A 25,586-nucleotide genomic window follows, 5' to 3' on the forward strand; every position below is an offset into this window, starting at 1 on the left:
ATTCAGCCTCATCCCCTTCTGGTCCTCATCTGCACAATAAACAAAATGATGATGATAAATGAAAATACAATGATTTCCTTCCTCCAATTACAATCCTGTAACGATTTTCCATCTTCTACAGAATTATCAGAAAACAAGCATCACCCTGCCAAGACCTCGCCGATAGCTAACAAGAGTTACATCCTGGCCCTCTACCTAACGCTTTGCAGTTCGTTGAGCATGTCATGACATTTCATGTGTGTGATACTTAACTTAGGCTATTTTGTCTATAGAGTTCCCTACATCCTTTCTCAGCCAGGCAAAAATCAATTTTAATAAATGTCATGGTGTGTGTCTGTGAAAGGTCTTCTCTCCTGCTCCGACGATTGTTCCCACAGCTGCACCACCATGATTGTGAACATGAAGTGACATTAGCTAGGCCTGACCGCTCTGTTCATTATTTCACATATTTCTATTGACCAATTATGTCTTTGAATGACTATGACTTCTATTGGCTATGCACTATTTGAGAGACATGTTTATCCATTATTCATTTTTATATCTGCACTGCCTACTATAGTGCTCAGAATATAATAACTACTCAGTAAATCTTAAACAATTAATGACTTCTTATTAAATAGTAATGAGAGGGGATTGGGGTTGTGTGTGCAGACCATATTTAAGTCAGAGATGAATGTATATGAGAACATGGAATATGAGAAAAAACAGGCTTAATGAGGCAGGGAATAAAAAAAAGAGGATTCTGCTCAAGATATGCAAACAAGAAAGAAAATTTGGGAGAAAGTTTAAGTTCAATGTTAGATCAGATTTGAGACTAAAGTGTGAATCAACACATTTACATTCTAACTTTACCTTTCTACAAGATTACAGTTAGTTTATTTGTCTTTTAGATAAATAAAACCTGTTATTCCCATGTCTTTCCCCTCAAAACTAAATTGACATAAAGTGAAGTAATAGAAGCTCTAAAGTTAAAATAACTTATTTCTCTGTAATTTTCTTGTTTTTTCAAGATCTTGATGTCACTAACACCAAAATACTGTTTAAATGTATATAATAACATCTAAATATTATTCTATACATTTGTTAAATGTTACTTACGTATTTATAATAATAAAATATATTAAATTTTTGGCTTTGAGATTTTATCTCTTCCAACTGGTGTTCTGCTGATGAAAAGAGTTTCATTGTGTTATTTTTCATATAGATACATAAAAATAACATTTTCACTATTCTTTATTTAATCTGGTACCGGAGTATCACCATCATAATTGGATAAATGCACTTAAATCACTTACATTTAGATACTTGCAATCAAATCATTTTCATACAGAAACTAGAATAAATGTGGGTAAAAGGACTGTAACTTGAAAAGTCTTCTAATATATTACATCTATTGAGCACTTATACAGTGAAGACCCACTTTAATTTTTAAATAGAATTCACAAGCAGGAAATAATAAAAATTTTGTTCTTAACAAGGAAAGTTCTTGTTGTTGAAATGATCACTTATTAAACTTGGTTGTTATTTTTCAGACCTGCCTCTGGACTCAGATATTATTTCTCCAAACATAATCCTGAAGTATGATAAAATGAATAAGCTTCCAGGACAAAAATAATTTGTTAAAAGCCTTTGAAAGGAACAACAGAAAAAAAAAGGACCAGTTTAAATGGTGTGTTGCAATGTGGCTAGAAAGAATTTAAATCCTCCTCCCCCGCCAAAAAAAATCAGTTATATAATAGTACCAGATACGAATATGTGCCAGTTAAAACTCCTGAGAAATGACAATATGCATGATGAGTTGGAATTACATTAATAATTGAATGAAGAAAATTTAAATTTCTTTCAGGAAAAATTAAATTTTAAAATGGATGCTAAAAAAATCAAGAGGATTCACAATTCTTTTTTAACCACATGACTTGATGACAAATTATATTTTAGAAAAAGCAATTGCAATAGTGCATAAATCCAGTGTGTTTTTGCACCCTGGGAGAATCTGTGAATCAATGAGTCAAGAAGGTGGAAAATGAATGGATAACCCTTTTGGTTACTTCCATAAAATGAGTGGATTGTATCTATCAAATATATACTGAAAGAAGACAATGGAAGATCCCTTTAGCAAGTTAAGATGATTAAGTTTATCTCAGAATTCTTTATAACAGTATTGTTCCCTGGAGTGCTCTGTTCTCTAAAGAAATAATCACGAATACTACAAACATCAAGGAAAGACCAAGATCTCATCAGAAGTATTAAAGGTGAAAGAGGCAAATTTTTCAATAGAAAAAAAATATCTGATATCTTTATTGCTACAGTAAATAATCCTATAAGGATTTTATATATTTATATACCTTTTAAAAATATCTTAATAAGATACCCAAACCTAGAAAGTTATACAATTTTTAAAAGAAAGAAATATACAGTAAAGGCGATAAAAGAGCAAGGATATCAAAGTGAATCTGAAATGATACTAGTACGGTTAGAGGGCTTGAGTCATTTATGGAGTTGTAAGTTTTCTCATGGCGAATGCAAAAGGCAAGAAACAGCCATTACAAAATTCAGGTTCCATAAAATAAAAGTTGAGCAATTGCTCAGACAAACTGATCCTAAGACAAGAGAGGTGCTTCTGCATAAGATTTTCATAAAGAAGACCCTTTGTAATAAGGTAAAAACCTTTCTCAGGGCCTTTAAACTAGTACAGTCAAGTTTCATATGGCTGTTTCTTATTGTAAAGTAACCCTGTGCAGAGGCTGATGGCATGGTGGAAAACTGTGTTTCAGTAATACAGGGGCCAAAGGTACCTTTTAGGGTTCTGCATTTTGGCATTTCTGGAGGAACAGGCGAACTGCATGTCCTCCACAAACTCTGTCATAAATGCTGCTTCGGTCTATAAATTTTAAAAGGAAATTGGGTGACAAGAAATTCAGAAGTGCACTTTTTGTAAGCATCTCAAGTATAGTTATTCTGTGTTGCTAGATTAGTGAAGGTCTATTCATTACAGATAAAGTTTTATGTTTAAGGCTGAGTTTATTTAGAAAAGTTGATTGGTTTTTACTGAGTAGAAACATCAAAATGCTGTCAGGGCCTAAGAGACAACGAGAGAAAGCAAGCATTTTAAAAAATATTTACATTCAATGAGTTTGAAGAGTAGGATGCTGCCTGAGATTGTTAGGACAAATCACTGTTTCTTAAGATATTTAATTAAAGGACAGATAACAAATTTCAATGGTTCCTTAATTAACCTACTAATAAAATAGGCTAAATATGTCTGAATGGATTGTTGTACACCATTACTATCTCTTAATAATGGTATGATGCTGTACGATGGGGGTCACACATTTTTTGTTGTTGTTGCTAAATTTAAAAAGCTGTTTTAAGTTCTCTAATAAAACAATTTGGCCCAGATTGCTTTCTTTTCATAAATATGTCTGAAACAGGATTCCTTTCACTAGAATGAAACTATGAAAACTGGAGCTCGACCTTCTTATCTTCTCGCCCTGAGGCTCAGATCACGGTAAACGTGGTGCTGCAAAGGCGGGTGTGCATATTTTCTCATGGAGATGTTTGGACAGCAGAGCAGACACAAGCCAGAGAGGTTAAACAAGTGACAATGTGATTATTCACTGCTACTGCAGTGAGGCTCAGAAACTAACCATGGGATTTAGTATCCAGCAAGAATTAATACTCATCAAAGAAGACCCTTGGTATTAATTTTTTTAATGTTGAAGACCTTCTAAGTTGCATTAGAAATTATTTTAAATGAAAGTGCTAACTATGATTCAGTGAGCACAAAGTTTACAATTCCAGTGGACAATAAAATGCACATAGTAATAATCGTAAAAGTTAAGTAACACTAAGCCAATTATTTTTATAAACATCATGAACTTATAATGACTAGTTATTTTTAAAGAAATAAAAATCTCACAGTATTATTGGATTTCACAACTGATTAAATATATCTAGAAGAATTTTGACAATTGATTGTAATTCTCAAATAAATCAGCCAATTCAATTATGTCACTCAAAAATTGAGAATAACAATCTAACAATACTAAACTTATTATTTATCATTCATATTTTCATAACCAACATATTAAATGGCAAAGGTTTCCTAAAGAGTAAAATGCAGGACCATATTATTACATAGTGTTATACAATACACAACAGGTTGGCTGTACCTGAGGGAATAAACCTGCAATTAAACAACAGTTGGAAATGCAGCCAAGCATTTAGACATGAGAACATGTCTACATAGTCCTCATATAGACAAATAGTTTCTAATCAATATGCTAAAATTACTATTGAAGCACTTAGGTAGAATTCATAACAATTCTCTTACTATAAATTCAATGCAGCTAAATAAAATGAGGATATAGAGATGTCAAGGCCATATACATGAATTTTCACTACATAATGTTACTTTAAAGGCTGTTCTTGAAGAGCTTTCAAAGAGTCCATTCTATTAAATACTTATTCAGTGCCCTCTAGGGGTTTGGCATTAGGTGAGCTCCAGAGGAGTACAGACCAGAGAACACACAATCTTTGAATTTTGGGATCAGCCTAAGAAATAATCCTTTGTGCTAGCAATTTCATGCACAGCAGGAACGGACTTTTCATACCCTCTTATTGTGTGTGAACATTTGTTACTAAAATAAACGGTGTCCCTAAAATTTGTCACAAAAAAGAATCATGCTTTTTGAGATTAGAAAATTTTGCAGAGAATGTTACTTGTGACTGCAGTCTGGGTAATAGGAGGAATAGAGTCAGGTATATAAGGAAATGTTTTCTTTCCCAGGAAAGAAAAGCAATGATAACAAAGTCATGCATAAGATAAATGAGAACTCAGATCTACCATAGGCACAGTAAACAGACAACTCTGACCCCATAGTAGGAAGATAAATCTGACAGTGTATAAAAGTACTATGAAGCCCCCATCAAAACATTTTTTAAACATAATATTGATTATTTTATAACTCTAGAAATAATATTTGCTTATTGTAAATTAATTAGAAAGAGATAAAAGCTAAAAGATTAAAATAATCATTATTAAAATTTTAATTGACCTACAAATGTTCAAACACACACGTATCTTCAGAATTGTAAAAGCATAACTGCGGAGTCCTAGTATGCATTCTCTCTAATTATCAGAATTTCCCCCAGATAATCAAAAACCTTCTGTAAATATTCTTAGTGGTTCTACAGTATCCCAACATGTCGATTGCCATAGCTTCACTGCCTTTGTGGCTTCATTTGTTATTTACTGTATCACAAATGCCCTTGCCTAGAGAATCTTCTTGGAATGATTGGCTTTGGACAGATTCCCAGAAGTGCCATTATGGTATCAAAAGACAAGAGTGTCTTTAAGGCTTCTAGCACAAACTGCCAAACCTCTCCTGAGGGCTGCTCCACTGTGTATCAGCACACCCTCAGAGCACTGCAAAACCCCTCGGTGCCACACTGAAGTAATGTGCTGGAACGTGCCATTAAAGAATCTTTGCTAGAGTAACGGAGGAGTAACATCTGTTTAAATGAGCACTGACTGGGTAAGACTTTGAACCAGGCGTTCAGCGGGGAAAAAAACAATCTAAGGAAAATTTTAAAATAAATAAAAGTGTCTGTTGTTTTAGGTAAAAGTTGTAAAGATCTTTGAAAAATAAAACTGTTTCTGAAAAGTAATCAAAGTGATCACTTAAAACAGGCTATTTGGGAGAGATCTAAAAGCCAGACGTGGCAAAGGAAGTGTGTTGCAGCTATCTCAGGCAGCCTTAACTAGATGCCACCGACCGGGTGGCTTAAACAACAGGAATTTATTGCTCTCATCCTGGAGGCTGGAGGTCTGAGATCAAGGTTTGGGCCTATTCTGCGTCTGGTGAGAGCTTTCTTCCTGCCTGCCTGGTGCTGTGTCCTCACATTGCAGACGGGTGGGGGTTGAAAGGGAGCGAGAATCTTCCTTTTCTTAAAAAAGCACAGTCCTATTGGGTTTGGGCTCCACTGTATGACCTCGTTTAACCTTAATTATTTCCTAAAGACCCTCTTTTCAGATACAGTCACGTTGGGGGTTTGGTCTTCAACCCACCCCCCCACACACACAAATTTGGGGAAGGATAAATTTCAGTTCATAGCAGGAAGGTCCTTCTTACCAAATATGAAGTAAAAAAATTCATGACTGCTTGGATAAGCATAAAGCAAGATTACTACGTTCAGTGAGAAATGCAGACAGCTTTTCAATAACTCATGCTCATTTTATACTGGAAATTTTATACTAAACAAAAGCAATGAAGATATGACATGAAAGACCTTAATACTGGGAAAGGAGAGCTGTGAACCAGCAACTTACAGATGTTCTTTTAAACCTGAAGGTTGGTTGAGATACCTAAAGCATTAGCAGAACAACTGGAGGTCTGAGAGTAAGCCCTGGGGAGCTGTCACTGTCAAGCAAAGACCTGATGTGTCCTTGCCAAAATGAACCCCGAAACTGTGGTCTGAAGGGAGGAGGCACACTGTATAGTAGGAACCACAGCCAAGGTTGAAACGCCACATGTATGGAACTTCGCTGTCCTCTTCGTTCTTCTTTAAATCTTTATCTGTATTCCTGCTCAAGTGAGAGAATAACTTTGACAAGTCTAGGGTAAGCATTTGTTTATTGGGTCTAAAACATAAACCACTGTCCCTTTCAGGACAAAATTAACTTAGTAAGTCATTACAGCACTTTTCAATACATTTCGGGCCCTTCAACTTTGTTGTGTTTGTGTTGTTGAATTCCTTACTTACCTATTACAGAAAAAAAAATCTTCCTACTTAAAAGGCATGGAAATATTAAACATAATATGTTCTAGGATGCTGAAGAATACACTTAATTTTCACCTTTACAAAGCACCTATATAAAGTACCTATATAAAGTCATTTCTGAGATATGATAATTTAACCAAAATATACCTTCCACTTTTCACTTGTCATTGTGCAGAAATAACAATGCCAGGGACAAACTGGAAACCTACTTCAATACAAAGGTGTGAGTGAAAAATGTTGTTATATAGAATCATTTGAAGATGTACTTTTAGAACACGATCCAAGGAATTAAGCCTGAGTAGCATCCCATACTAGGGTGCTCTAAGTTGATAGAAGGCTCCAGGAGAAAAAAAAGTGGGTTATAATGGGGAGATAACCATGAACACTGTATTTGGAGGACTGATCTATACAATAAGCTCAGCTCACTTTGAAATCTTATTTAAACTTAATCAATTAATTAAGTACAGATGTGCAGGAAATTTTCCAAAAGTTAAGTTTACAATGGTCACCCTATACATGCATGTGCTCACACATACATGTACACAGATGTATATAAAATAAACATGTCACACACATATATCCACAGCTGTCTCTCTCTATAATGTATATGTGCATATATTATTTATAATTAAATATACATTTATACTTTCTATTCATAAGTGATAGCTTCAATAACATTATTACTATTTAAGTGTATTATTGGATACGAGTGCATCTTGTTTTCAGCCAGCCCATAGCCTGCAGATTCCCCACATCCTCACCTTTTTCTCCCAGGCGCTGGGTAGGAATGGGATAGTGGCCTAGAATGAGGAAGGGCTTATAAGCATAGCAGTTCTATCAGCAAAGCGATAAAGGGAGGATTAGTAGCAACCACATTCTCTCCCAAATAAATCAGTGGATTTCCCTCCTAATTCACATACTGCACATGTCTCCCCTATGCCCCATAGAACATCTGATGACAGCCAGACTGTGAGCACGGAGACACAGACATGTGTCTCCTGGTCTCATCTATCATCACAAAGTGACAGGCTCCGGGTCCTTTATTACTTTTACGTTGGGCAAAATTTTAAAAATAAATGTCAGGACAAACTTGTATTTTTCCTCCACTATTCTGTTATTTTTATTGGCTTCTCTAAACTTTCTGTCCCCATGTCTACTGACTCAACAAGATGAGGTGAAGCTTGGTAGTATCTAAGAGACCGTGAGGGTATTTATTTGGGGGGAAATCCATTAAATTACTGTTTCAGGAACAATGATTTATACAAGTATAATTGCTACCATGATCCACATCCAATACAGTAAGATGCATAGAAATATACAGTAAGATGCATAGCTGGCTTACCAGCTCATTTGAATACAAACCTGCATTTACTCAAGGTGTCTATAAGGTTCCTATGACTGAAGTCCTAGAATTTACTCTTTATTATAAATGAACATTCTTTGGAACTTGATCTTTAGATATATCTCTCTCAAGCTAATCACAATGTTTTGCCTCCATTTGAGGTTCACTTCTATTTGATTTTAATTTCTACTTTCTTCATCCAATTAATTTTACTCTGTGGCAGGTTTTATTAAACTATAAAAATTTAACTTTATTATTAATTAAAATGGATAGTGCTAAATATTAAATTTTAGTCTGTATCTCTTAATGATTAAGTTGAGCTGTGCTTTGATCCAGTAATCTCTGACAGCACTGAGAAATGCGTGCACGAGAGGAGGCTGCTGAAGAGCACATACGGAATCCAGTGAGCGTCCTGGTAGCAACTGCCACTTTGAACCTGAAAAACTGTGAACTGGTTTGGATGTATCATTTATTCACTTATGGTTGCGGTTGGGGGTGCAGAAATGTACCCCAAGACAGCTGGTGTTCACTTTTACTTCTGTCGCTATTGATGGACTTAATGTGGCCATGAAAATACACTAGAAAAGTAAAAGTCCTTTACCTCAGACATTCATTAGTTGACTGAAGGTTATTTGTTTCCATGGTAAAGAACAGCACTATACCAAGAGCATTGCTAATTTTTAATGATTTTATTATTGATGAAAATATATTGACTTATGGTTGTAGCATCAAGGACAATTGCTTAAGAACTTTGTAATCTTCTAACATTTTCTTTATTAACACTGGTTTGTATCCACTCCCTGCTTCTCTCATTTCATATTACTGGGCCTTTATCTCTGCTTCTCACCAAGCAATATGTGGGTAGGTAGTAATTTAGGCATAATAGACATAGCAATCCACTAAAGACATGAAACTATTCTGCATTCACTCTTTGTTACTCACACAGACACACCCACCCACACACATCCTCACACAAACCTCTTTTCCACCAGCCTTTTCCTCTGGCAACATTACAGCCTCCCACTTCTGTGTTCTCCCCCTGCATTTTCTGGTCAGTTCATACAGATGATTAAAGTATTAAATTAGATATTTCCTCTGGAAACCTTTACCCACAGTCTAAATATTGGGTTAATCTTTCCTTTTCTGTTTTTGCCAATAGCCCTGAATGGGGTTTCTTAGGTAAAAGTATTTTGCACGAGACCATATTTTCCTATTTCCTGTGTGACCCCACCTGCTAGACAGAAAGTTCTCTAAATGTGCATGTGATGTCATGCACCATCATGCCTATCTGGTACAATATTGGCATTGAACATGGGTTCAGTAAACACTGTTGAATCAGTGAATAAATGAATGGCTGCTGATTTGCACTCTACATATCTTTGCTGTCTAACATGTTAGCCATGAACCACATATGTCTGTTGAGTACTTAAAATATGACTAGTTCAAATAAGATGTACTTCAGTGTAAAATACACACTAGATTTTGAAGACTTAGTATGAAAAAAGTAAAATATCCTTTTGATAATTTTATATGGATCTGATGTTGAAATAATATTTTTGATATATTGGAGTAAGTAAAATGTACTACTAAAATTAATTTTACCTGTTATTATTGCTTTCTTTAATATGGATACTTGAAAAATTTAAATTAAAATGCTGGCTCATGTTCATGGCTTGCATTGTGTTTCTATCGGACAGTTGTAGGTTCAGTCACGCAGATCCCAGACACGAGAACATCACCCATTGTTACAGCACGATCATCATTCAGAGTTAGGCAGGGCATTGACCCACTTTCAGTTAGGTTGAAAACTAGTTACATTTTAAATTTTATCAGTCAATTGTCCTTAATTTAAGCACTCTGATTACTTAACACTCTGTTGCCTTTAATTAAAATAAGTTAGATTATTGGAATGTTGTGAATAAGCTATAAAAAAAGTTTAAACAAATGTATTAAATTATAATTTCAGTATGAAAATATTCAGAAAATGTTCTTATTTTAGAGTTCATGCAAAAGAAATGAATGACTGTGGGCAATCACAGTGCAATAAATGAAAATGTTTTATCTCTGTGCTACTCCATAGAATAACTGTGAACTGCCTGTAGCTATTTCAGCACATGATATACCGTTAGTGTAACTGATGAAAGAAAGTTTTAATTGTAATTAATTTAAATAGTCACACGTTGCTAATATCTGTTTTATTGGACTTTGTACCTCTAGACAGAACAGTAATCTCTGTTCTATCAATACTTCTAGCAATACTGAATTTCAAGTAAATTCCTTTCTTGCAACACTATGTTCAGAATATTTCTATCTCACCTAAATCAGGAGTAAGCAAAATGTACAGTTTAACAAACTTAATAGATTCCAAACACTTTAGAAAGGCATTGCCAATTGGGTTTTAAGAGTTTTTTCTTATGAAATAAAGACACGCATCTTTTAGTTACCAGCAATGTCTACTTATGTGTTATTTCATATCAATATCCCTTTATGTAGATAAATTACACATGTTAGATTTTTAATTAAAAGGAGAAGATCCATTATAAAACAATTTTAAAGTATGCCTCCTGAGTTCTCTCTGTGTTATTTTGTTTTTTAGCATTTTAGAACCACACTGCTTTTGAAACTGTGAGTCATTCAATTAGGATAACCTAAACCCCTTGCAAGTCATTTACAGGAGGGCATTACTGTTAAAAACAGTTCCTGATTTGGGGATATGCAAAAGTAATTGCGTATTTAAAATGCTAAACTTCACTCTTTTGATTTTTTCCTGCAGAATGTCCAGAAAATAGGTCTTTAAAGAATGATGTAATTAACATTCAATTTAATGTGCTTCAATTATGAGCTAATGTCTCATTGAATAGATAACATTTCTGTGTGTGGTTTTCAGCCAGTGAAGTATTGGAATCATAAAATCTTAGAACTAGCAAGGTTATAGTCCAAATTTTTATTTCGTAGATTAGAAAAATTAATTACAGAGTAAAATACCTTTGTGAAAGCCATTTTACAAAGTATGTGATTTTTATACAGTAGAGACTGAGATGTACAGTGATTCTTAGAATCTGGTAGAAGAACTACTGTTGTTTTAAAATGTTATCATTTTTAAAAGGTTCTATGTAACACACCTGGATTCTGTTACCCCAAAATGTCCCACCTCTACTCAGTCATAGCAGAGAGGAAAGCAACCCTTTCCCAAGGGCCTACTCTGGGTGGGGCATCATTCCCAATATTTTCATGCACGTTACTTTCTGTGATCTTCTTATCAACCTTTCGGGAGGCAAGCAAAGAAGTGAGGAGTTCTCAGCAGTTAAGGAAATTTGTTTTTGCTCAAACAATTGAGGTCACAGTAGAGGAGTGGGTGTGACTGCAAGATTCAAGTCCACGTTCATCTAATGATAGTCTCTGCCTTTCTTCCCTCATCAGGTTCTTCCTAGAAACTCAATGTATTTTCTAATCCCGTCTGATTGAGAATAGCAGAAAAAGTGCAAAGCAACATTACTTTTTGAAATATGTTTGGAAACTATTTGTTATCAAAAATACAATTTTTTAAATTTATTTTAAGGTTTTATAATTCTTCCACCTATTCAAATGTGATGGTTTTGATATTAAATTAATTTCACTTAGGTGTTTTAATTGTTCATGCTACCAAACACTCAAATGATTGTTGTCTTCTGGTTTTCACTTTAAATTCATATAAATATCCTCTATAGTGCCAAGTAACTTTATTGATTGAGATTTGAAGATGCCATAATCTTTTAGATGCATGTAGATGCTCCTCAAAAACTTTGAATTTAGTTTCAGTGAAATTGTGCATGGGGGAAAAAAAGCATGGCATTCGATTAATATGTCATTTCGATCTTGATCTTTTTTGGTGAGCCTAAAAAGAATGACTAGAACCAATCAATGGTCATGAGGAACTTATATCATAGACTAAGGATGACAAGTGAGTTTCTCTATGTTTATAGATAACAAATCACACAAAAATGAGTGGGCAATTAAAGTGCAGTTTCTTTATTAAGTCTGACCTGGCCTTGCCATTTGGTTTCATCATTTACTTGAATTATAACGGTTGTTTTGCTACATCTCAGACTATTCAACTGTAAAATGGTAGCAGTATTTGAATTTACCTCAGATTATTATAAATATAGTGCTTAACCTAGAAATTGTCATGTAAGAATTGCTCAGTTAGTGTGAATACTGTTGCATCTATTATTGCGCAATTAAAATATAGTAAATCAGGGCAGTTCTTTTTTATATTAAAGAGCTAACCAAATCATGTATAAAAAGAGAAGGGTATATGTAAAAATCCTTTTGTAAGTTTCAGGGGCACAAGTCTTATTATATATCACATTTTACTGAATGCATATGAAAAAACTAGACAAAAATGATCATTACTGATATATGCTTAAATAATACTGACATATTTCTTTAAACTTAGTACCTGTTCTAGGGAAAATTGAGTAATGACCTATATTTAACAGTAAATAATATACTCAACATTTTAATGTATATACAAAATATTTCATAAATGAATCTATAACATACAAGCTTCTTCAATAAGTTTAACACTTAAAAGCATAAAGAAATGTGTCCCTTAACTTCAAATTTACTTTTGAAAATTTATTTTTCTTACTAAATGGAAGTCCGAGAACCCAGAACCTATTAGCTATGCAGGTGGCTGCTAAAAGTACAAATAAGACCTTCTCCTGGGAGTCATCATCCCCTTGTTTTAAACAGAATAGCTTAAAATAACATGATCTCCCTTTGTTGCTACCTTGCTGACACATCGCAACGGCATTGAGTGAGGCCCACTACAAGGGTGATGCTCTGATTAGCAGGGAATTCTAACACTAATCTATGTATTTTGTTGAGTATCAAAATAGAAAAAAGGATTTTTAGATTTCTTATTTTTAATAATGTCTCGTGATCCAAAATTTTAGCTCTTCTTTCTTCACATATATTGTACATGAGCTACTGAGTTGATGTAAAAAGATGATTCTCTCAGGGCTGAAAAAAATAAAGAGATTACGTCAATTGTCACAGTGTTTGACAAGTGCTAATTCACCTGAATATCCAGACACAAATGATTTAATCTGAAAATCTCTGTCCTTGAGAATCAGCATTCCCCTCAGGCATTGCAGTAAATACCTTGCTTTCATCTTTTTATGTTGAAAAGTTTTATATGTGTAGAGCATACATAGATTTTTTAAAAGCTCGACACTATTACTAGGCATATGGATGTATGGAACAGATTCTAATTTTACGTGACACCTATCGGAAAGAGAGACAACTGGAATGGCAGATTAAAAGAAACCCAGATAGGTTTTTGTACATGGAGTTGTCTCTCTGGAGACAAGTGAGTTAGTCACTTCAGAAATATTTTAAGAGCCAATATTTATTGAGTCTGACTTTATCATTAAGCACAAAGATGAAGCAGTTAGTTCATCTCCATGGAATAAGTGCTATGCGTGTGTATATGTGAGAGAGATAGAGACAGAGAGACAGTGAGAAACAGGAAGAGGAAGAGACAGAAAGAGAAACAACAGAGAAAAATTGGGGGAGAAAGCACGCTGTATATGTGCTACCCAGTGTGCCCTAGAACAGACATTTTTTAACAGATGCATATATACATGCATACACAGCCTTAGTGAACAGATTAGAGAAAGGGTTTGGAGGTTCTGCCTATATTAGGCAATAAATATCAGTGCATCCACTGATTTCACTGATTAGGTTGTACCTTAGGGAATCACAGGCTTTCCTGGTTCTGACAGTCTCCCAATACTTTTTCATTCCTCTTGTACACAGTTCTTATTGCAATAAGGACATATGGCACTCGGAAGGAGCAAGGCTTTACTATCAGATGCATGAGTTAATGTTACTCATTGTTTTAAGTAATAACTCTTGCTATCAAAGAAGAACATAATTCAAAAAGTATTCCTTGTTACACTGCTTTTACTTGTTTTTTGTTTTGTACTTAATTAATTGGTTAATCTCCACATTAATATAAGTAAGCTTATTGTAAATAATCAGTCTGAGTAGCATCGCCTATTCAAGAAGCTAATAACAGAAAACATAGTCCTAACTCTTTATTAACACAGGCAGAAAATCTACCAATGTTTCAAAGTACATCCTCAATTCAGCATAATAAAAACCCTTGTAAACAACTAGAGGAGTTGCTATGATTCCTTTTCACTAATTATGAAACTGAGGTTCTCCGCTACAAAGAAAATTAATCAACTAAGGTCTCCAAGCTTTCAAGTAACATATCTAAAACCAGAATCCAAGTTTCTGTACTTTAAGTCTAGTATGTTGTACTGTTTTACATTAACTAGAGACCAGTTATAAAATTAATGCATTTTTCTTCCTTTCTCTGTCCCTCTCTCCCTCTTCTTTCCTTATATATCTTTAAAGGGTATATGAGGTCTGTTGGGAAAAAGTCCATTCTTTGTTAATATAATGAGCACAGTTTGCATGGCATCGATGTAACCTAGCAGCCAAGGAGAGTGGACTGGAATGCACGTGTGTGAACAATGATGATTTCACAGTACTAGTCAGTGGGGGCGGTAGACACTGTTGGGTGAGCATGTGCACTGTGTGGCTGTCTCATTCAAGATGACTGAGCAAGTGGACCAACACATCTACATCAAATTTTGCATTAAGCTCGAACATTCCTCCATGGAAACTATTCAGGTGATCAGAAGGCCACAGCCGGTGATTGACAGCTTCATCACAACACCGCACCTGTTCATGTCTCACATCTCCTTCAGAGTTTCTTGGTGAAACATCACATTACTCAGGTGTTTCAGCCCCCCTATTGCCAAGATTTGGCACTCTGCAACTTCTGGCTTTCCCAAAACTAAAATCACCTTTGAAAGGGAAGAGATTTCAGGCACTTGATGAAATTCAGGAAAACACAATGGGCAGCTGATGGTGACTGGGAGAACTGTGTGAGGTCTCAAAGTGCCTACTTTGAAGGGGCGTCATTGTCCTATGTTCAGTGTTTCTTGTAGCTTGTATCTTCTTCAAGAAATGTATCTGCTTTTCATATTATATTGCTGGATGTCTCCTACACAGAACTTGTTTCTAGCATCACTTATTCATTATTTAATATAATTTACTCAATTATTAAACTTTTACTATGTCTCAGCTAGTACAAAAAGTCTCAAGTAAAATGCTGAATAAAATACAAACCGAAGCTTTATCCAGAACAATTAGTAGAAACTCTAAAAATACAAAGGCGGGAGAGGGAGGAGAAAGTCAATTTAGGATAGTGGTTGCAGTCACAGTGTGATGCCATCCTACGACATCACATTCTACTGTGAGTTCAACTTCTCTTGACTTGAATGTGGGCAATTGTACGAAAATGGAGGACAGAATTTAACTTTGCTGCTGCATAGAAACTGGGGTTATCTATGGAAATGTATCATGCTTCTGAGCAATGTCTATTATATGTGTGGTAATAAAGAAAAAAGGCAGTGATGAGAACCACGGTGCTAGACAGAGGAGAAATGTACGTATAAAAGGTTGGACTGTCTTAAATCTCCCTTTGGCGCCAACAGAGAGACACACCTGAGTGCCACAGAGCTTCCCTTGAACCTCTACATCAATGTTCACCCCAGTGAAGTGGGAATGACCTTTAGGAAACTGCCTAGGACAGATCCTGACTTCAATAAGCACTATTCTTAAATCCTGTCAGTAATTTGACAGTCAAGTCCATTTTTAACCACATCTAAAGAAAAAAGATTTGTGGAAAACCCAATTGCAGTCTTTTCCATTTGTAGCACAAAAAACTCCTTGCAACCTCCTCTCTACTATCTTTAATCACCTAATTTCACTCGGGTCCTAATTTCTTTCCTTTTAATCTCAGTGTGAATAGAGAAAGGAAGATCACTCACTCACCACAGAGGCCCCGATTTGGCCCATCAAACTTAGGTTAATATTCTATGTAAATTTTCCAACATGGGCGGGACTTGCTGGTAAGGTTGATTCTGGTAGTTCGACTATAAGCAAAATGTGATATATATATATATATACACACATATATATAATAAAACTAATAATACATATATTATTGGTTTGTAAACAGACCATACAGTCACATGGAAACTTGGAAATACTGGACTTTCCTAAAAGGTAAGGAGACTGTAAGTATGAGTTTATAGGTCATTGAAAAGATAAACTTTTATATTCATGGATTCATTACTGTATTCATTCATTTCACTTATTCAGGTTTTTTTCATTCAGCCACAACTTAACTGAGCATATGTGCTAGGGAAAGTACAATGTGCCGTGTGGTGGTGACACAAAAGACAGATAAACAATGGCCATTCCTGCAGAAGCTCACAAGGTATCAGGAGACGGGTTGACATATTGTTGTGTCCGATCAAAACTCCCAGAAGAGACAAATAACCTATGATGGAGGTGTCATCAAAGTAAAGGAAGAAAAAGTTTTAAGAAGTGAGAGGTCAACACTGTAAAGATTCATTCGAAAATGAAATACAGGTATTTCAATGTTTCTCTGAAGCAAGTAATATTAAGTTTCTGGTTTCAGTTCTTGCCAACAGATAGCTGACATTAATGCTATAGCCTGTGGGAGCAGGAATGTAAGAGCAGCTGTGTAAAAAGCAGTACATGTGTATAGTTCAATACATTATTCTCATTTAAAAAAATAAAAGTGCTATTTAGTTATTTTTAGAGAGAGGGGCAGGAGGAAGAAAGAGAGGGAGAGAAACACCCATGTGCGTGACAAACATCGACCCAGGTGCTCAGACCCAGGACCAAACCCACAACCCAGGCTTGTACCCTGACTGGCAATCAAACCATCGACCTTTCACATTTCAGGAGGATATCCAACCAACTGAGCCACAGTGGCCTGGCCATTATTTCCATTTTTATGGTTTACCATAAAGACTTAAGGTTAGGTGTTACCAAAACCAGTGAAAAAAATGAATAGGCAATCCACTTGAAATTTATGCTCCTTAAAATAATGTATTAAATTGAAGAGAGGATGAAATTGTAAGTAATAGTTCCTTGTATTGTGGACTGAATTGTGTTCCCTCAAAATTTATATGTTAAAGTTCTACCCAGAGAATAAGTAGCATAGATGGTAGGTAGAAAATAGACAGGGGGAGGGTAAGAATAGTATGGGAAATGTAGAAGCTAAAGAACTAATGAAACATGCACATGAACTAAAGGGGGGATGTGGGTGGGAGGGGGTGTGGCAGGGTGGAGGGGAGTGAAGCAGAGGAAATGGAACAACTGTAATAGTATAATCAATAAAATATATTTTTAAAAAGTTCTACCCACCAATGAGACCATATTTGGAGATAGGAGCCTTAAGGAGGTAATTAGAGTAAAATGGCATAAAGGTAGGAATCGAATCCAATAGGACTGGTGTCCTCATAAGAGGAGAGTCACCAGGATGTGTACGCACAGAGCCTATGAATAGAGGGTGACCATCTTCAGACCAGGAACAGAGGTCTAAACCAGAACTAGCCCTGTTGCAACCTTGACCTTGGTCTTCCAGCCTACAGGACTCTGAGAAATTTCAGTTGTTTAAGCCACATGGTCTCTGATATTTTGTTATGGCAGCTAAGCTGACCAATACAATTCATTAAGGCAAAACAATACCAACAAGTAGCTTATACCATTTTCTTAGTGGAAATTGGTAACATGTATTAGGCTCTTGCTGGGTTTCAGATGGTGTGTTTAGAACTTTATGGATGTACTCTCATCTCATCCTCAGGACAGTCTGAGAATTAGGTGCTCTGGTGATGCCATGGCACAAATGTGAGTACAGAGGGGTGTAATGATGTGTCAAAAGTCTGCTAGCTAGTGAGTAGTTGTTGTTCTTAAGGGAAAGAATACAGGGTAACCTTCACTAATGTAGGCTTCATTTTTTTATATTAAGTGCATATGTGCTTTAATATTAAAATAATTAAAATGTTTTAACATTACAGTATAGTCTCATCTTGGTCATATTATACAAGCAAACAAAACTACAGTTCTAATGGAATTTAAAATACTATTGATGTATGATTTCACCTATACGTGCAGTCTAATGAAGAGAATAAAGTGATGCACAAAATAGAAATTGAGGCATGGACACATGGAACATGCTGATAGCCATCAGAGGGGAGGGGTGGGAGGGGAGGGGAGTGAAGGGAGCAGATGGAAGAAGGCCAAGAGATCAGCCAAAGAGCATGTACCCATAACACAGGGACACAGACAACAGTGTGGTGATGGCCTGAGGGGGGGTAGTGGAGGCTGGATAGAGGGAGTTCAGGGGGTGGGATGGGGACATCTGTAATAATGTAAACAATAAGGATTAAGTTAAAAAATAAAATAGCATTGATAAAGGTAGATTTATAAACTTTAACACTTGCTACAACTCCATGTTTGGAAAAAAATGAAACATACTAGAACAGAAGTAGGATAAAGAATACTGCAAATAAAAGTACTACATTTAATGTTCAATGGCATAAAGAGATTGCAAAAGACTTGGCTACTGTTTAAAGGGCAAATGACATAAAACCAACACTAAAATTTAAAACCTACAATATTCCAAGATAGATACACTAGTGATTAAAAATATACATCCATGAACATGAAAGCTTGAAATGTAATAAGGGCCCAAATGAGTTAGTGATGGCTGTCATAAAAATCTTGCAGAGCATTCTATTTACAATTTGTAATAAAACTGCCACACACTGAATTTATATAAGCATTTATCTTAGAAAAATAAATTTATTTGCCAAAGGCAAGTTAATAACCTCTACAGTTTATTTGAATACATGGACAAAGAGATAGTTTGAGTAATAGAGAATATAAGAAGTACATTTGGGAAATGTATAGGATGTTATGACAATGGAAATATCACTCAAAAAGATTCTGTGCTGTGAATTAACAGCAGGAATACTTTCTACATCATCCAAAATACAAATCAATCTTGTTAACTATCAACCTGAAGGACACACACAGAGAGAAAATCGTATCCATGTGTTCTATTTTCAGAAACAATGAAAAATATTTCAGTTTAAGAACCAAAAGAACATGTGGATTTTTAAAATACCTAATTGAATTCACAGCTATTTCCTAAAGATGAGATGTCATATACTTACTTGAAGAATCCGAGGCAAGAAAATGTCACTTAATGCAGGAGGTTTCACAGATACTCAGAAATATAAACATATGCAATTTTTAATAAATTAGTCCTCGAAATTTCAGATTCAGCTTAATGGAAGCATGGAAGATATCAATTATATGTTGTTTAAAATAACTGCAATGATGGTGCCATATAGCTTATTGTGCAATGCTAGTTGCGCAGCTCCAGCCATCATAATGAGCCTGGGCCTTTTGGGGGTTCTTATTTTTCAGAATGTGCATAAGGATTCTGGGTGTTACTTTGTATGCATCTCAAAAACACAAGTACGATCTTAAGTATAAAATTTTAGGTACATTTAGATAAGTATATTTTCTCCCAATGTAATTCTGTATAAAGAGAGAGGACATGCGAGATATGAAACCATTGAATTAGGACAGGGTCTTCAAACTCTTCCTTAAAGGGTAAATATTCCAATCCACATTGTAATTTGAAAATAGTTAGAGACAACTATGTACATAACTGGTGTGGCTATGATCCAAAATAAATTCTATTCACAAAAACATGCAGAGGGGGTGTGATTTAGTCAATGGACCATAATTTGACAACCATTTGAAAGGGAGAAAAGCTTCATCTTTTCTGTACTTTTTCTATTTTATTTAAAAAAGAAACACTTAAAAAATTTCCATTGAAAACCATCAACTTCCAGTATCTTACATTTAATTTTCTTACTGAAAAATTGAAATTATACTCATTAGAATTTTTCATTGAACAGCATATTTTTCTTTATTTTTGATCATTCCATAAACTCAAATATCCTTTCTAAGGCTTTTTGTCTCTGTTTTTATTAGTGACAAAACAAAAAATAAAATCCCAAAGGTTGAAGAATTTGAAAAGCAAATGAGTCCACTGGTTCTGTTAAGAATGTATTGAGTTTGCCCTGGCCAGGTGTCTCCTTTGGCTGGAGCATCATCCCATGAACCAAAAGTTTGAGGGTTAGATTCCCAGTCAGGGCACATGTCTACATTGCAAGTTCAGTCTCTGGTTGGGATTCCTAGGAGAGGAAGCTGATCAATGTTTCTCTCCTTTTCTCTCTCTTTCTCTCTCTCTCTAAAACCAATAAGCAGATCCCTAGGCAAGGATCAAAAAATAAAAGAAAAGGAATGTATTAAAATATTTTATACAAGAGTACTTCTTTTGGCAATGCCTGGTTGAAATCCTAGCTCTGGCTTGTCTTTGCTGGGTAACTGTCTTCATTTTCTCTTCTGTGCAACAGGACTCATAACAGTATTTGCCTGGAAGTATCGTTGTGAAGTTAAAGTGAGCGAATGGATACATAACACTTTGCAGGTGCTCCAAATATAGTAAGTATACATAAATAGTAGCTATCGTTATCATTGCACATAGTCATTAAAACAATAAATCCCAGATTTTGAATAACTTGTGTAGTTGAGGACAAAGCAAAAATATATAAAATATTCCACTGCGTAACAAAAAATATTTCGAAGAGTTTACTTGTTTTTTTTAGAGAGAGGTTAAGGGAGAGAGACAGAGAGGGAGAGAAACATCATTATGTGGTTGTCTCTCACGCACCCCACAACAGGGGACCTGGCCCGCAACCCAGGTATATGCCCCAACTGACGATGCACCGGTTTGCAGGCCGACACTCAATCCACCGAGCCACACCAGCCAGGGCACAACAAAAATAAAATTAACAAAAAATTGAATATGAGTTGATATTTAAGGGGTGATAAACATCAAGGAGATCAATTAAGGAAGGGTAAGGAACCCTAAATGAAGATGATGCGTTTTACACGGGATCCTGAGGGAGGACACTGTCTGTGATTGGTAGAAAGTCAGCGATGAGGACCAACAGAGGGGTGAGGTCCAAGCCCTCAAAGCAGAGGGAGTGCCCAGGGAGGTGCTTGCCTTCGGGCCTCATTTTAAATAAGAGATGAGGCTGGGTTACAGCGACAGGAGAATTCAGACATGAGGCCATGGCTGCTCATTAGAAAACACAACATTTTTTGAAATTGCATCTGAATTTTCTTCCAATAGAATACTTGCCTAGTATTTCATCCCAAAATGACATTTGCTCCCCTAGATTAAAGGATTTTATGAAGGAATCATGCATGGGAGAGAATCACATAGAGAAGTTAACTAAAGAACCATTTTGTAAGGCAAGTATGGTAAGAACAAATACAGTCAGCATTCTGGAATTTTAAATGTAGAAATAAGAGTTCTCGGGAAAAGGAAGAACCACAAAAATCATTTCTGAGGAACTTGGAAGAGTACAGAAAAGATGAGACAGAAGCATTCAAATCTATTCCGGGTCTGGCTCTATCTTGTCCTATAATCTCAGGCTATTAACACACCATCTTTAGGTGTCAGGTTTCACCTCTGAAAGTGAAGAAACAGACTGAGTGATAGATGTTTCTGCCACTGAGCCTGTAACTATTTCATCTAGACATGGCAAGGGAACAAAGCAGAAGAGAGGTTGGAACCAAAACATTAACTACAACTTTTGCACAGGAAAGGGACTTCAGCTATCATACTGTTAATTCTTGTGTTATTTAAAAGATTAAAGGCCATAAATTTTAATTGATGCACATTAGTTTTATAGGCAAGGAAATTTACTACAAACCTAGAGCTGGAACCATGTGGAGAGGTACAGGGATAGAGAGCTACAAAAATATCCTATTGTATTACAGGAGTACAGAAAATCAGCAGAAAAAAACACGGAGAGATAATACATGGAGGTTTAAATGGTGTTGTTATGTAATTCTAATTTGGAATCATGACTGTAGCTAATAATTTAGTTCTATCTAATCTACAAAGTACTTTATCACATATTATCCCATTTCATCATCACAAAAAGCCTGCAAGACAAAAATTATCCTGTGAAAAAGTTTAGTACTTGCTCAAATTTATGAACCCTAGATCTTTTGAATTCCAATCTGGTTGCCCTCTTCAAAGGCAATCAGCAACCACTGCAAGCTAAGAAAGGTGATGCTGTGTTTGAATAGTATTTGTTGTTCACTTTTGCAGAGGTATGGAATTTACTGAGAAAGGAGAAAAGGAATTTTACTGTTGCACTTGCACAGTAGCCAAGAGATCAGTGTTTAAAGAGTGCTGAAGATGTGGAACTCTGTGGATGATTGAAATACAATGTTCAGAAAGGCTGCTGGGGCCTGGCCCTGGTGTCTTGGGGAGTCTGGCGTGAAGAGATTTAGCTTGTGGGAGGTGTCTACTGCCGCTGTTGATATTAACTCTAAACTAGTTGTCAATGTTTAACTGCCAGAAGTTTTTACATAAACTTTGAACCTCCAACTTTTTAAATGTACAGATCTGGCATTAATTTGCTGGTGGTGAACAGTAGCTACAACTGCTCTCTCTCATCCAAGTTGTGATCACTCCCTTTTTTTCCCTCTTGTTTTCTTTAAATATATATTACAGAGCCTATAGATAACAGTACTGTAATATATGTTTAACTTTTTGCTAAGAGGATAGATCTTATGCTTTATCTTTATTATAAATGTATAACAAGTAAAGGGGGCTGGAGGAAACTTTGGAGGTGATAGGTATGTTTTTGTTAGAGATTACAGTGATCGTTTCACGGATGTAGAGTTAGCTCAAAACTCATCAATTTGTATACTTAAATATGAACATCTTTTTGTATGTCAGTCATACTGGTTGTTTCTTAAACTTGATCTTTTTTATCCATTTCTGTTATCTTTCTGACCATGGAGACTTCTGAGTTTGCAAAACTTGGTTTAGCACCCGAGGTTCTGGAAGGTCATATACATCTTTATCCTCTGTCTGCTATAAGCTTTCCAAAATATTACACATGAGACAAGATTAGAGAAGCTAACCACCAGCGTCAGGGGCCACCTCAGGAATGTAAATGGGGAGAAAAGGTTACAAAACAGAGTAAATGGTAGTTACAAAAAATCAAAATCCAGTATCTTGCCACCAAAGTCAGACAGCCAACAATGTCAAAGCCACTGAAGACAACCTTCCCTATTTTATGTCAGTTTACAGTTCTGTTTGTCCAGAAAGAAACTGATATTCACTCTTTTGAAAAGTAGAGTGTTCGTGGAAATTCAGTATTTTTTCATATATCATCAACTTTTTGGCCTTATCTCAGAATAAATCACTTATGCAATGAATTGAAGGGGGCAAATAAGCAAAGCTAGCTAAATTGTATCCTTCTTATAGGCTAAATTATAGTGTGTAATTTGTACGAAGTCTTGTGATCTTAACTCAAACTGCTGCTAATTCACCGTAGCATAAAGTACGACTAGGAGTGAAGATGCAAAAGTGTCCCCTTTGCCGTGTTCTGATGATTAAAAGAAGATGAAGGCTCCCCTTTGACACGATAGGCTTCTACATGTGTCAACAGACATGTGTCCCATAAAGCCAACTGAATGGAAATAAGTTCTAAAATTATCTTTAGATTTTAAAGAGTCATTCTATACATGCATTCCAATAATAGTAGGTAACGTGAATTCAAAATAAAACTACCTTTTCTAGAAAATCTTTTCCTATCCTTTTCCTTACTGGTTCTATAATGGTCTTTCTTAACCACTACCTACTACATCTCTAAAATATACATTAAGCGGTATATCAGGAACTGCATTTTTAAATAGAACATGTCAACTCAACCATACACAAAAATGTATTCTAATACATACAACTAACTAGGAAAAAAGCATATAATCTTTTTCCTACCATGAAGCAAAAAGTTATTTAATATAATGACAAACAGAACAATGAAAATACTTCCACCTCAATTTAATTCTAAATTATCTCATGTTAAAGTATTTTACTACTTTAAATTAGTCATGATTAGTTCAAATTTAAATTATATTTTAATCCCTTTTTATACGGGAGCTAACTTGTTGCATAGGATCATGAGGTGGGTTATGCAACCAACTAAACTAACAACACAATAAACCCAAATTTTAAATGTAACTTCAAACTCTATGAATAAGTATAGTTCAGGAAAAACAGTATGTTATGTGACCTGATGAAGAGCAGAAATTTGCAGCACTTTTGCAATCACATCAGAAATTTAAATTTGGTTCTGAAAGTGGCCTCAGGGCTCCACTGTAAAGAGGTCAAAGAGAAATATCCCATAGGGTTTTTACCTTCACTTCAAACAGCGTAGCTCTCTCTACATTCTAGGTCAAGATTTATAGGAAGCCTTCAGTTGTCAAAAAAAAAAAGAAGATGAAGATAAGAAAAAAATGTAGTTTAAAAAGTTTGAGTGAAACTAAACTGGGAATTAAACTCCCCTTATTGTTGATGAGAAGTTCAGAATAAAAGTTTAATGAAATCCTTATAATTATTTTGTTGTTCCTTTTCTAATTCCCATTTCAGTGTTTTTCTTAGTATGGTATCTTGCAAAATTAGTCTCAATGTCCTGTATCTTTTTTTATCTGTACTCACTGTCACTTTTTTGCGAGAAAAATTGTGAAAATAAAACTTGAAGAAAGAATTACTAAGAATCCTTTCGGGTTTATCTCTGCCTTCCATTCTTTTGAGTTATGTTAAACATCTTTTGTAAGTTTTAGACTACTGATAGAAATGCAGATTTTATCTAGTGGACATACACTTGATTATTGCCCTTTGGGTGTTGACCAGTTTTCATCTTTGAGAATTCATTTTAGCATTCCACTGTGTTCTCCTGAAATCTCCTTTGATAATTGTATCTTTTTGTCCACTCCTTCATCCATTAATGAATTAAATAAAAGTTTTGATATGTGTCTAACATATTTGCATAAATCAGGATTTTATTTTCATAAATACATATTTTTGACACCATTTATTCTCTAGTCCATTTTATTTGGCTTTCTACTCTCACCACACAACTGAAATTGTTCTTGAAATATTTTTAGTTTCCCTATTAACCAAAGTGAAGGCCTGGTCCTGTTCTTTTCCCATTTGACACCTTGATTGTGGTACTCTTGCTGATACTTCCTAGCATTCCTCTTTTGACTACTAGAGTGTCATTTTTCACTACTTTTTACTTCCATGGTCACAACTTGTCATGCCAAATAGCATCAGCCCTCTGTGATTTTTAGATAATGGAGTTTATATTCATATTTTTTATTTATTAATTTTATTGTGTATACCCCCACCTCCCCCGTGGCATGTACATCTAATGCATCAGCATTTGTGTCTCAGGCTTACTAATCCTTAGCCCTCATCTGGACCACTGCCATACTTCTCTACAGAGCAATGCTTTCCATGGTTTTAACTACATACAGAAACCTGCTAAGTGTATTTTCTGGCCCTGAACATTTCTAGGGATCCAGAATAATAATATTGTTTATTTTCATCATTCAATTTCTCTGTGGT

The sequence above is a fragment of the Sturnira hondurensis genome, unplaced genomic scaffold (genome assembly GCF_014824575.4).
Source record: "Sturnira hondurensis isolate 20B ecotype Veracruz unplaced genomic scaffold, ASM1482457v3 Scaffold0010428, whole genome shotgun sequence".
In the NCBI taxonomy this organism is placed as follows: domain Eukaryota; kingdom Metazoa; phylum Chordata; class Mammalia; order Chiroptera; family Phyllostomidae; genus Sturnira; species Sturnira hondurensis.